The sequence below is a fragment of the Ipomoea triloba genome, chromosome 10 (genome assembly GCF_003576645.1).
Source record: "Ipomoea triloba cultivar NCNSP0323 chromosome 10, ASM357664v1".
NCBI lineage: Eukaryota > Viridiplantae > Streptophyta > Magnoliopsida > Solanales > Convolvulaceae > Ipomoea > Ipomoea triloba.
In genome coordinates this window covers 11,117,597-11,129,929 of record NC_044925.1, presented here as the reverse complement: position 1 = coordinate 11,129,929, position 12,333 = coordinate 11,117,597, and the positions used below count along the sequence as shown (strand labels likewise).

The 12,333-nt window shown below is 32.9% G+C and overlaps 1 non-coding gene across 1 annotated transcript; it reads left to right on the top strand.

Annotated features, from left to right (window-relative positions):
* The first annotated feature begins 7,407 nt into the window (after positions 1–7,407).
* Positions 7,408–7,480, top strand: TRNAR-CCU. The gene has a single exon. It is a non-coding gene; the product is annotated as a tRNA-Arg (tRNA).
* The last annotated feature ends 4,853 nt before the right edge of the window (positions 7,481–12,333 follow it).

Sequence of the window (12,333 nt, the reverse complement as noted above, 5' to 3'; positions counted from 1 at the left end):
ATTTTGAAAAGCTACCCCAAGTAGCGTTTCAAAGTAAGCTCTTATTTTAAGTTACTAGCTTATTTTGAGAACATTACCAAACAGAGCTTGTAGCTTATTAATAGCTTAAAATAAGCTATAAGCTCCTAAATAAGCTCTGCCAAACAGAGCCTTAAGGTAACGTTTTAAAATAAGCTAGTAGCTTCCTAACTTTTTTTCCATCTTTAACCTTATTATTTTAAAGAAATGACATCATTTACCCATCCCAATTAAAACCTTTTTGGCTAAATCTTTTTGACTTTTTCTCTTCAATATGTTTGGTTGTAATTTCAATTTGACATTTGTGTTTGAACATTAATTTTTGTATGAACTAATCTTATGAATTATAAACATTTTGTTTTACTTTATATGTTTTCAAATATATTTTCTTACTTTATATTTTATTAAAATATATTGATTTCACTATTTTATATTTTAATATATAAACAAACATATTTAAATTTAAAACTATTTAAATTGTATGAAGATGTCCTTTTTAGTCTTTTTACATTTATCAGCTTATCAAAAAGCTAATTTTACCAAACACTTTTAATCATAACAACTAGGTTACCAGCTCTTCAGATTTCAGCTTCGAGCTTATAACTTTTCAGTTTTCAGCTACTTTTCAGCTTTCAGCTACCTTTTCAGCTACTAGGGCTCTGTTTGGTAGAGCTTATTTAGGAGCTTATAGCTTATTTTAAGCTACTAATAAGCTATAAGCTCTGTTTGGTAATGTTCCTAAAATAAGCTAGTATCTTCAAATAAGAGCTTATTTTTGAACGCTATCTTAGGTAGCGTTTCAAAATAAGCTAGTAGCTTCCTAACCTTTTTTCCATCTTTAACCTTATTATTTTAAAGAAATGACATCATTTACCTTTCCCAATTAAAACCTTTTTGGCTAAACCTTTTTGACTTTTTCTCTTCAATATGTTTGGTTGTAATTTCAATTTGACATTTGTGTTTGAACATTGATTTTTGTATGAACTAATCTTATGAATTATAAACATTTTATTTTACTTTATATGTTTTCAAATATATGTTCTTACTTTATATTTTATTAAAATATATTGATTTCACTATTTTATATTTTAATATATAAACAAACCTATTTAAATTTAAAACTATTTAAATTGTATGAAGATGTCCTTTTTAGTCTTTTTACATTTATCAGCTTATCAAAAAGCTAATTTTACCAAACACTTTTAAGCATAACATCTAGCTTAACAGCTCTTCAGATTTCAGCTTCGAGCTTATAGCTTTTCAGTTTTCAGCTACTTTTCAGCTTTCAGCTACCTTTTCAGCTAGGTTTGCCAAACATAGCCTAGGTTGCCAGACCTTTTCAGCTGTGTCTGGCAAACCGAGCTGAAAAGGTAGCTGAAAGCTGAAAAGTAGCTGAAAACTGAAAAGTTATAAGCTCGAAGCTGAAATCTGAAGAGCTGGTAACCTAGTTGTTATGATTAAAAGTGTTTGGTAAAATTAGCTTTTTGATAAGCTGATAAATGTAAAAAGACTAAAAAGGACATCTTCATACAATTTAAATAGTTTTAAATTTAAATATGTTTGTTTATATATTAAAATATAAAATAGTGAAATCAATATATTTTAATAAAATATAAAGTAAGAAAATTGTATCAAGATGGAAAAAATTGTATGAAGATTGAAAAAGTCAATGTTCAAACACAAATGTCAAATTGAAATTACAACCAAACATATTGAAGAAAAAAAGTCAAAAAAGTTTAGCCAAAAAGGTTTTTAATTGAGAAGGATAAATGATGTCATTTCTTTAAAATAATAAGGTTAAAGATGGAAAAAAAGTTAGGAAGCTACTAGCTTATTTTGAAACGCTACCTAAATAGCCTTAAAAAATAAGCTCTTATTTTAAGCTACTAGCTTATTTTAGGAACATTGCCAAATAAAGCTCATAACTTATTAGTAATTTAAAATAAACTATAAGCTCCTAAATAAGTTCCGCCAAACTGAACCTGAGTTCCAAGGCGTAACATCATTCCAATTACTTTTTTTTTTTTGAAGTACATCATTCCAATTACTTGATCAGATAAACACACTTATTGGTCATATTTTCCCTTTTTCCTTTCTTAATCAAGAAATGATGTTAAGATACGTTTTTGCCAGTGACATGAAAAACATATGAGCATGGAAATGAACATGTATATTAACCTCATTATCACATATCATTCATTCAAAAATTAAGGATAACTGATGCTGTAAAGCAACAACATACCTGGGCGAGATCCTGAATCTCCATCCCATTTCTCAATAGCCTGAAGCAGGAACTTAGTTGCAGCTGGATAAAGTTTTCTTCTCAGCATAACAGCTCCAAGTTCGAAAAGCTCCGTAGCACTTGCATCACCACTTCTAACTTGCTCCTGAGATTCATTTCAAAATCACATTATGTGCATGTTCATCTTTATCACCATACACAAATGGCAAGTGTACACACAGAGAGAACACAATAATTTAAGAGTTTCCAAATATGTAAATTGACAATTTATGTTGAAAATTCTGGGACAGAACAATAAGATATGTTAATCTAAATTCTAAAGATCAGGCAATTCATTGATGTTAGCCCAAAAACCACTTGTAATTGGATCTCAGGCAGATAGTGGCTATGTAATTTGATTGAATGGTGTGAGTCATGTTTATGCAAAATCTGTTATAGAGCATGGAGAAGTGGTGGCACTGGACTTGCTACAATCCAAATCTTGGCCCCGGAGCCACCAAAGGTAAAGCAAACTGCATCTAATTAACATGAGTTCCTCACCAAGTTCTATGCCTGTTCTTTATGAAAAAAGAACCAATTAAAATAAAGTCATGTGGTGTTCTAGGACTCCTAGGACTTTATTTTAAATCAGTATACTAATAAGAGTCAAAGAGAGTTAGGCCTAAAATGGGTAGAAAAAATGGCGGTCAATTATTTAATCAAATGGATGGTTCAGATGAATTATTTAATCAAATAGATGGTTAAGATAATTATATTAATATTATTAATAGAGATTACCTAATTCTTACTTTTATGATTATCCGCTAAGTTTTCCGTTAAATATTCTATTCTCCGTTAATATTCCGTTAACTTTTAGCTTATCCATTAATTTCTATAAGAAATGTCTTAGGTTCGAACCTCATCTCAATCAAATTTGACATAATTAAGTTTATCAGCCTATTTTACTCTTATTAAATTAAATAAATTAGTAGCTACAACAAAAAATAATACATATGTATTTCTTTAATTTATAATTATGTGTCTACAATACCTTTATTTGAAAAATTATTCATTATCAAAAAAATTAAATTAAATAAAAGAAATAATTTCATTAGTTATATTGTCTTTATTTTCTCTCATGCAAAGATTCTTTACATTCAAATTTATCAATTGATATTCATTACATTGTTCATTATCTTATTTTTACAATATCTTGTAATTAAATATTAAAGTTATAGTACAAAATAATTTTATATATTTATTTACCAAGTATTTTATTAATACTATGAAAAAAATTTAAAATAATTTGAAGCTAATTATATTAACTACTTGGGGATGGATTGGTTGACAAAGAGAGTACTCAAATAATAACCTAACAAATTGAAGCAGAATCACTTTATTTTACTCTTATTGAATTAAATAAATTAGTAGTTACACCAAAAAATGATACATATGTATTTCTTTAATACCATGAAAAAAAAATAAAAAAGAATAGTTTGAAACCAATCATATTAATTACTTGGGGGATTTGTTGACAATGAAAGTACTCAAATAACCCATTACCCAGCAAATTGAAGCGAGAAACTACCTTTTAATATCTTTGAAATACATAATATTTTAAATTTTCAAATTTTTATTAATTTATTTAATCTTTTTTCTTAAACTAGGGATTTATTTATCCACAATAACTCATTCAACAATAATGGTTGAACCAAATGAACCCCAAGCAAAACACCTAAAGGAAAGTCCATAGCTCCTATATCATAATCTCATTGCATGACGTTGTCATCTATGCTACCAACAATATCCGAATTGCAAATAATACGCTACCAACAAAAAGGAAGAGAACAAATAGTAAAGATGAAGACAATGACAATGTTACTCAAAAGAGAATTAAGAACCACTTAGAAAAATTCAAATTAAAAGTAGTATTTATTTAGACTATCATGTTTAGACCAAATATTTAGACTATCGATTTTACAAGGTTGCAAACATATATTTTAGTAATAATTATAATGGATTTTCAATATTATCTTGGATTCATATACTTTGAGTTAGATATTTAAATAAAAAAAGTTGACATTCAATTATCCATGTATAAACTTCTATATAACCTTGCATTGATATACTTTCAAATATTTATTTAAATATAAACATTGGGCATTAACCCATTCGCGCAATACGCGTATAAAACTAGTATTTTTATAAATTGGATATTTATATTTTAAAAAATAACTAACATATAACTCTAATATTTAATGTGTATATATTATTATTATTATTAAAGAAGATAAGAAAATATATGGTGGATGCATGTGCATAATAACAATAGTGGAAAAGATAACGGTAGGGGTATATTTGTCCAAAATATTATGTAGTACAACTTTTATAGCATAATGTACAAAAAAACTTAACTGAAAAAACGGACATAAATGAGGGGTATAACCTCCATTCACATTTATTATGTTTTTAGATTTACATAATATTTCTCCATTAAATAATTATTTTTCTTAGCAAAAATCAGGGGATCGAGAATGGGCTCTACGAGAAAAAATTCAAGGCTCCAAAGCCACCATTCCGGCCAAGTTCGGTACCACCCTTGGCACCAGCAACTGCATCGTCCCCATTTTGCCAGATTTGGGTCGATCTGGACAGATCATATATGACCTCGTTACACGCCACATCGAAAATCCACCTTTCCGCCGATCACAATGTTCTCGCGATCCATCAGAGGAGAAGCATCCATTTCGCCGGGCATTTCTACTTCTTTCGCGTCAAACCCGCCGCTGCCGACTGCGACCTCGGTCACCTCGTTGCTGCGGTCGCATCGTCACCAGCAGACAAGCTTGGACTCGACATGGATTTTAAATAATGAGATAGCTGGTCATTGCGACGACGTCCGCACAGAGTAAGGCGAAACTGGGTCGGGCGAAACTAGGAAGGCTCCAACGTAATCGCAACTCCATAGCGTGAAACCATTATTATGCAGTACTTGTTAGCGGGAGGATTTTCTGCGTATTCCATTTCTTCGCACCGATCTGGAACACCCTCTCTCTTGTCTAAGCACGGACTCCAACCTCACGGTCCTCACCTCACCCAGACAACGTGCAAAACTGTCGACAACGGTGGAGCCATGGAATGACGATAGATGTGAGCCAACAAACTGGCGATGGACTAGGGACGAATGAGTTAAGATCAATACTGGATCTCCTTCGACATTTACCTTGCTAAGATGATGAGCTTGAGTCGTGAAAATTATTCATGAATCATGATACCACCTTCATTGAAAATAGAGCCACAAAATTGAAGCAGTTTTCATAACTCATTTACATCGAGTCATTACCTAGAATGTGTACATTTTGAGGAGACAAGACAATTTTGTGCATTTTTTTAAACCTAGACTATTTAGTGTAAAGTACTCGTAGGAGTACCGTTTTATGAATTCGAATTTCCATAGAATGGTACTGCCATTACCTTTCTTTCATACTAATTTCCATAGAATGGTACTGCCATTACCTTTCTTTCATACTTTCTCTTTCTTTTTCTTTAATTGGAAACCCCTCTCAATTTCTTTTAATTGAAAAAAAAAAAACCAATAATGGCGTTGCCTTCTTTCCTTATTTATTTCTTAAATATTATTAATTATTATATTTATTTATTAAATATTAAATAATATCAATAAAATAAAATAATTGTTGAATTTAAACTATTTTAAAAATTAATAAATGACCACAGTTTGATTCGAACCGAACAAGGCACTATAGCAACCAAACCGAAACAGTAGGCAAATATTAAATATATATATATATATATATATGCTAGACCTATACGCCTATAGGCTAGGCTTTAAATATATAGGCCTAGGCCTATTTTTTTTTTTTTTTTGAATACTATTGAGCCTGTTACATGTAGTATCTGTCCATATACTTTTCTCAACCTACTGAAGCCCAACAAAGTCAACATTACCCCACTGAGGCTCGAACCCATGACCTCCCACTTGGCTTCTTTACTAAACTAGATATGCCAAAATGTTGATCAATGGAACAAATTTTATAATTTATTTTGAGCAAATTTCACTTTTAGTCATCGACTATTGTGCCATCGATACATTTAGTCCTATTGTTTTAATTTTGCCATATTACATCTCTGACTTTGAACAACTTCCACTTTTAATCCACAACTATTGTGGCATTCCCACATTAAGTCCTATTCTTTTAATTTTGCCATATTACATCAATGGCTTTGAGCAACTTTCACTTTTAGTTCTCAAATATTATGGCATTGCCATAAAGGATGTAATATCGTAACTCATAGAAATATTAGTTACGATATGTATAAGGATTTTTTTCCCTTTGTTATATGTCAATTTAAGGATATCACTGTGTTTCAATATCGTAACTCGTATTTCTAACGGTAAAATAATAAAAATTTTAACGGAAGATTAATGGTGGCAATCAAATGAAAGTCCTTGATGTAATATGACAAATTTAAAAGAATATGACTAAATGTGGCAATGTCATAATAGTCGAGGACTACAAGTGGAAGTTACTCAAAGTCATGGATGTAATATGGCAAAATTAAAAGAATAGGACTAAATGTGGCAATGCTACAATAGTCGAAGACTAAAAGTGAAAGTTGTTCAAAGTTAGGGATATAATATGACAAAATTAAAAGAATAGGACTAAATGTGGCAATACCATAATAGTCGAGTACTAAAAGTAAAATTTGCTCTTTTAATTATACAGATACTCCGTATTACATAACTTGTATTCTTGTAATGTCTATTTTATTTCCGCAGTATTATTTCCCTATTGTACTAATTTGGGGAATTAAATTTTGGAAGTGTACTGAAATAAGTGATTTGTGTTCTATGAAAGATATAGTTATTGCTAGTAGGTGCATCTGTAGCTCAGTGGACAGAGCGTCTGTTTCCTAAGTAGAAAGTTGTACGTTCAACCCCTACCTGACGCGTTTAGATTATCACCAGGATTGTATAATATAATATATATTCAATAATTATATTATTTATCAAATTTAAATCTTGCAAATAAATAATACTCAAAATATCATATAATATTCTGTCAATATCTTATTATAATAAAGTATGTATCGTACCTAATATCAATTTTTGCTTTATAATGACTTAGTGTTGGTACTTAATATTAGATGCGTTTGTAGCTCAGTGGATAGAGCGTCTGTTTCCTAAGCAGAAAGTCGTAGGTTCAACCCCTACCTGATGCATTTAGCTTTCCTATCATGTAATTAAATATATAACCTAATAATATATATTCAATAATTATATTATTTATCAAATTTAAATAGTGCAAATAAATAATACTCAAAATATTATATAATAATCTAACAATATCTTATTATAATAAAGTATGTATCGTACCTCGTACCTGCCAAATTGATTGCACTACCCACCAAGGTTAAAGAGTGTCCCGGAAAAGTTGTTTGTTGAGATTGATTGCACTACCCACCAAGGTTAAAGAGAACCACCAAGGCTAAAGAGAACCTGAAGTATAGCGAATAGTGTCCCGGAAAAGTTGTTTGTTGAGATTGATTGCACTACCCACCAAGGTTAAAGAGACGTTAAGCAACACTCCAACACTCCCACATGGATGATGGGAGACACTGCAACACTCCCACATGGATGATGGGAGTAAATAAATTCGTTAAGCAACGACAGATCACCTACCACACCCAACCCATACCTATATATGATATGACTTATATTGTAAAGTATACATAACTATATTTTTTAAAGATAAACTAGCTGCTCATTACGTACAAGTCACAACCCCAAATTGAAAAGGATTAAGGTAGGCGTGTAGATAAATTGGATACTAAGAGAAAAGTATCTGTATAATTAAAAGAGCAAATTTTGATTGCTGGAGTGACACTCATATCCTACTTGAACCACCCGAAGTGGTGGAAAGATTGCTGGAAGATGACCGCGTCGGCATTCCCAGTTGGCGTTGCATGTCTATTCAGTCGGATTAACTACATTGTATTCTATGGGTGTACCCCTTCCTAAAGAAATAAAAAAAAATAAAAAAAAAGAGCAAATTTTACTTTTAGTACTCGACTATTATGGTATTGCCACATTTAGTCCTATTCTTTTAATTTTGTCATATTATATCCCTAACTTTGAACAACTTTCACTTTTAGTCTTCGACTATTGTAGCATTGCCACATTTAGTCCTATTCTTTTAATTTTGTCATATTACATCCATGACTTTGAGTAACTTCCACTTGTAGTCCTCGACTATTATGACATTGCCACATTTAGTCATATTCTTTTAAATTTGTCATATTACATCAAGGACTTTCATTTGATTGCCACCATTAATCTTCCGTTAAAAATTTTATTATTTTACCGTTAGAAATACGAGTTACGATATTGAAACACAGTGATATCCTTAAATTGACATATAACAAAGGGAAAAAAATCCTTATACATATCGTAATTAATATTTCTATGAGTTACGATATTACATCCTTTATGGCAATGCCATAATATTTGAGAACTAAAAGTGAAAGTTGCTCAAAGCCATTGATGTAATATGGCAAAATTAAAAGAATAGGACTTAATGTGGGAATGCCACAATAGTTGTGGATTAAAAGTGGAAGTTGTTCATGTTGGTCCCAAGGGGATGGGGTACAAGTCTAGAGGGGGGGGGGTGAATAGACTTGTATAAGATTTTGCAAATCTTTTCGACCTCTCGTGTGTATTGAACTTAGGATGTTTAGGTTTGATACCTCACGAGGTGAAGACAAAGTTTTATGCGCAGCGGAAATGTTATCCCCTTTTAGTTAGCACGAGTTTAAGTTAGTTCGAGAAGTGCGTTTATATGCAGTGCAATCGAGAGGTTAGCGAGAGATAAGAGCAGTAAGTAAATGCAAGAGAGATTTTTAAGTGGTTCGGCCAACCCGCCTACGTCCACTCTTCTTCCAGAAACTCCCTGGAAGGATTGCACTAAAAACTTCCCTTTTTAGTACAATATCGAGCGCTTGAGCTTTGATCACGAAGCCCGCCTCAAGCCTCAGGTTTTTCGCCCCGCTTCTTGTTACTCCACCTCTCGAGCACTTGACCTTTGATCACCAAGCCCGCGTCAAGCCTCAGGATCTTCACAAGACAGCTCCCAGGTTACTCCACCTCTCCAAGGTCTTTCTCCCCGCTTCCAGCTACTCCACCTCTCGAGCACTTGACCTTTGATCACCAAGCCCGCATCAAGCCTCAGGTTTCTTTCACTCGGACAGCTGCCAGGTTACTCCACCTCTCTTGCTTAATCCAAAGCAAGGTGTTTTTGGTTGTCACAGTTGAATGTAACAGGCTCCAATCTGACCACAAGCTATCGTTGAATCAACTTCGATGTAGAGCAGCTTCGGTCACCTTCTAGATGTGTAACAGTTTAAGCTTTGTAACTCTCTTAAACACTAAGATGTGTTTTCTCGCTGTTTTGAATATCAGGATGATATTCCAAGTTAAGCACTTGCACTTGAACGTTTTAGACAGACACTTCTTAAGAATTTCGAACCCCTTCACCGTATCTTTGCTTCTGTGTCTTCACGTCCTTATATATGAGAGTAGAGGAATAATTCCGTTGGAGGGAAAATTATTCCGTTTGAAATTTGTCTCCCATGCTGATCATGGGTCTTGCATATTTTCAGCATATTTCATGGAGTAGTGATCTTGTAACTTGAACCTCTTTGTCTTGTAGTGAATATTCCATAGTTCACTTTCTTGAGTCCATGCTCCACTTTCGTCTTTTGGTAAAAGTTACTCTTTTTATATTCCCATTGTTCCTTGTTTGTAGGGAATCAGACCACTTCAGCATTGGTGCACCTTTTGACCGTTTGTGGTGGAAATCTGACGTGTCATCCATTTCCGCCCATTTTGAAATCTTCACGTTCGGAACCTCTTCATTATTCCATCTCCATGATATTCTTCTTCTCCAAACTTTAAGTATGCTTCCTGACCGTCATTCAGCTTTGTTAGAGAATTGTTAGTGTATCGAGACCAAGGTTGATATCTTGATTGCTTGATGTCTCGAACTCAAATATCGAGAGGTCTATCTCTCGAACTCTGTTTATGTCTCGAACTGGATAACTGTATCGAGAGGTCCTACCTCTCGAACTCTGCTTATGTCTCGAGACTTAGTTGATGTCTCGCAGACCCTTATTCCTCCAGTGTTGTCCCATGCTTTCTTCTGATCTGTCTATATGATTACAACACACGAGACTTCTAAGATGTTCAAACAAATTTACCTCAAGCTTAAATATTTTCCGAGTTGAGCTCAAAGTTACTTGTCGAACTTACAGCGTTTTGCCTATGTATCGAGACTTGGGGATTTCTACTTAACAGTTGGTATCATCAAAACCTATTACATGATGTTCCTAACAGTTCAAAGTCAGAGATGTAATATGGCAAAATTAAAACAATAGGACTAAATGTATCGATGCCACAATAATCGATGACTAAAAGTGAAATGTGCTCAAAATAAATTATAAACTTTGTTCCATTGATCAACATTTGGGCATATCTAGTTTAGTAAAGAAGCCAATACTTAGGCCTATTTTGAGAACTATTTAACTAAATAAGCCTAGGCCTATATGTTTAAAGCCTAGCCTATAGGCGTATAGGTCTAGCATATATATATTTAATATTTGCCTACTGTTTCGGTTTGGTTGCTACAGTGCCTTGTTCGGTTCGAATCAAACTGTGGTCATTTATTAATTTTTAAAATAGTTTAAATTCAACAATTATTTTATTTTATTGATATTATTTAATATTTAATAAATAAATATAATAATTAATAATATTTAAGAAATAAATAAGGAAAGAAGGCAACGCCATTATTGGTTTTTTTTTTTCAATTAAAAGAAATTGAGAGGGGTTTCCGATTAAAGAAAAAGAAAGAGAAAGTATGAAAGAAAGGTAATGGCAGTACCATCCTATGGAAATTCGAATTCATAAAACGGTACTCCTACGAGTACTTTACACTAAATAGTCTAGGTTTAAAATAATGCACACAATTGTCTTGTCTCCTCAAAATGTACACATTCTAGGTAATGACTCCATTTACATCATGAAGATCACATCGGTCTGCTACCTTGGGGAGGGGCCATAATGCTGCTTGTAACCATGTTGAACCCATGTGTTCTGCAACAAATAAAATGGTGTCCATGTTTACAATGTCTTGCAGGAGGCATAATTTGCCACCCTTGAAGCACTATCGAGATCAAAGCTTGGAGGAAATCCCGCTGCTGGAAATTTTTGGCTGAGATCATTTTGGAAACCTCAAAATCTCAATTAGCAAGGTCCATGTCAAGATCCTTCCGCAGTCGATGTTGATGTTCTTGATGCTGATATTCTAGATATTAATATGGTTGTTGGAGTTAATGGATGTATTGGCAAACCAATGTTACATGAAGACAGAAACATTCATGTCTATGTGCACTCCAGTCTTCGGGATGTGTTTCGAAAGATTTTTTTTTTTATGGTAACCAATCCTAAGAGAGCTAGGGAGGAAGAAAGTTACCAAAAACGGCTAACGATGATCGCATGCCTTAATTTGTCAATTTGGGGGGCGACACAGTTGATCCTAATGTTGTCCTTTGCTCATTCACAAGCCCCATTATATGTAAACTAATTCATTGCTCATTTAGATGCTCCATTTCCAGAAGAAATATTTTCCATGCTAGTGACAGAGGAGATAAAGATGGAACATATACCAATCCCCTGCAATGACGCCAAAATTGTGATAAGTAAAATGGTGATAGTAAAAAGAAGGTGTAAATGTCATTCCGCTGAGGATTGGGACTGTGGCACGTACTTGTATGAATTGTAAGATTCTAGACACTAATGTATTGGAATTCAGAAGGATCCAAGCAAATTATGACTGAGTATGGTAAATAAAAAGAATGAAAATTAAAAAAGGAATAAACTATATGATAAAAGAATGAGCCAGATTAAGGGTATTGCAATCTTGATACTCTAACAATCTCAAAATTAGGGGAAAACAATTAACCAAGGGATTATTGGCAATGCACTCAAGAATTCAGTTCAGGTACTTTCGTAATCAATA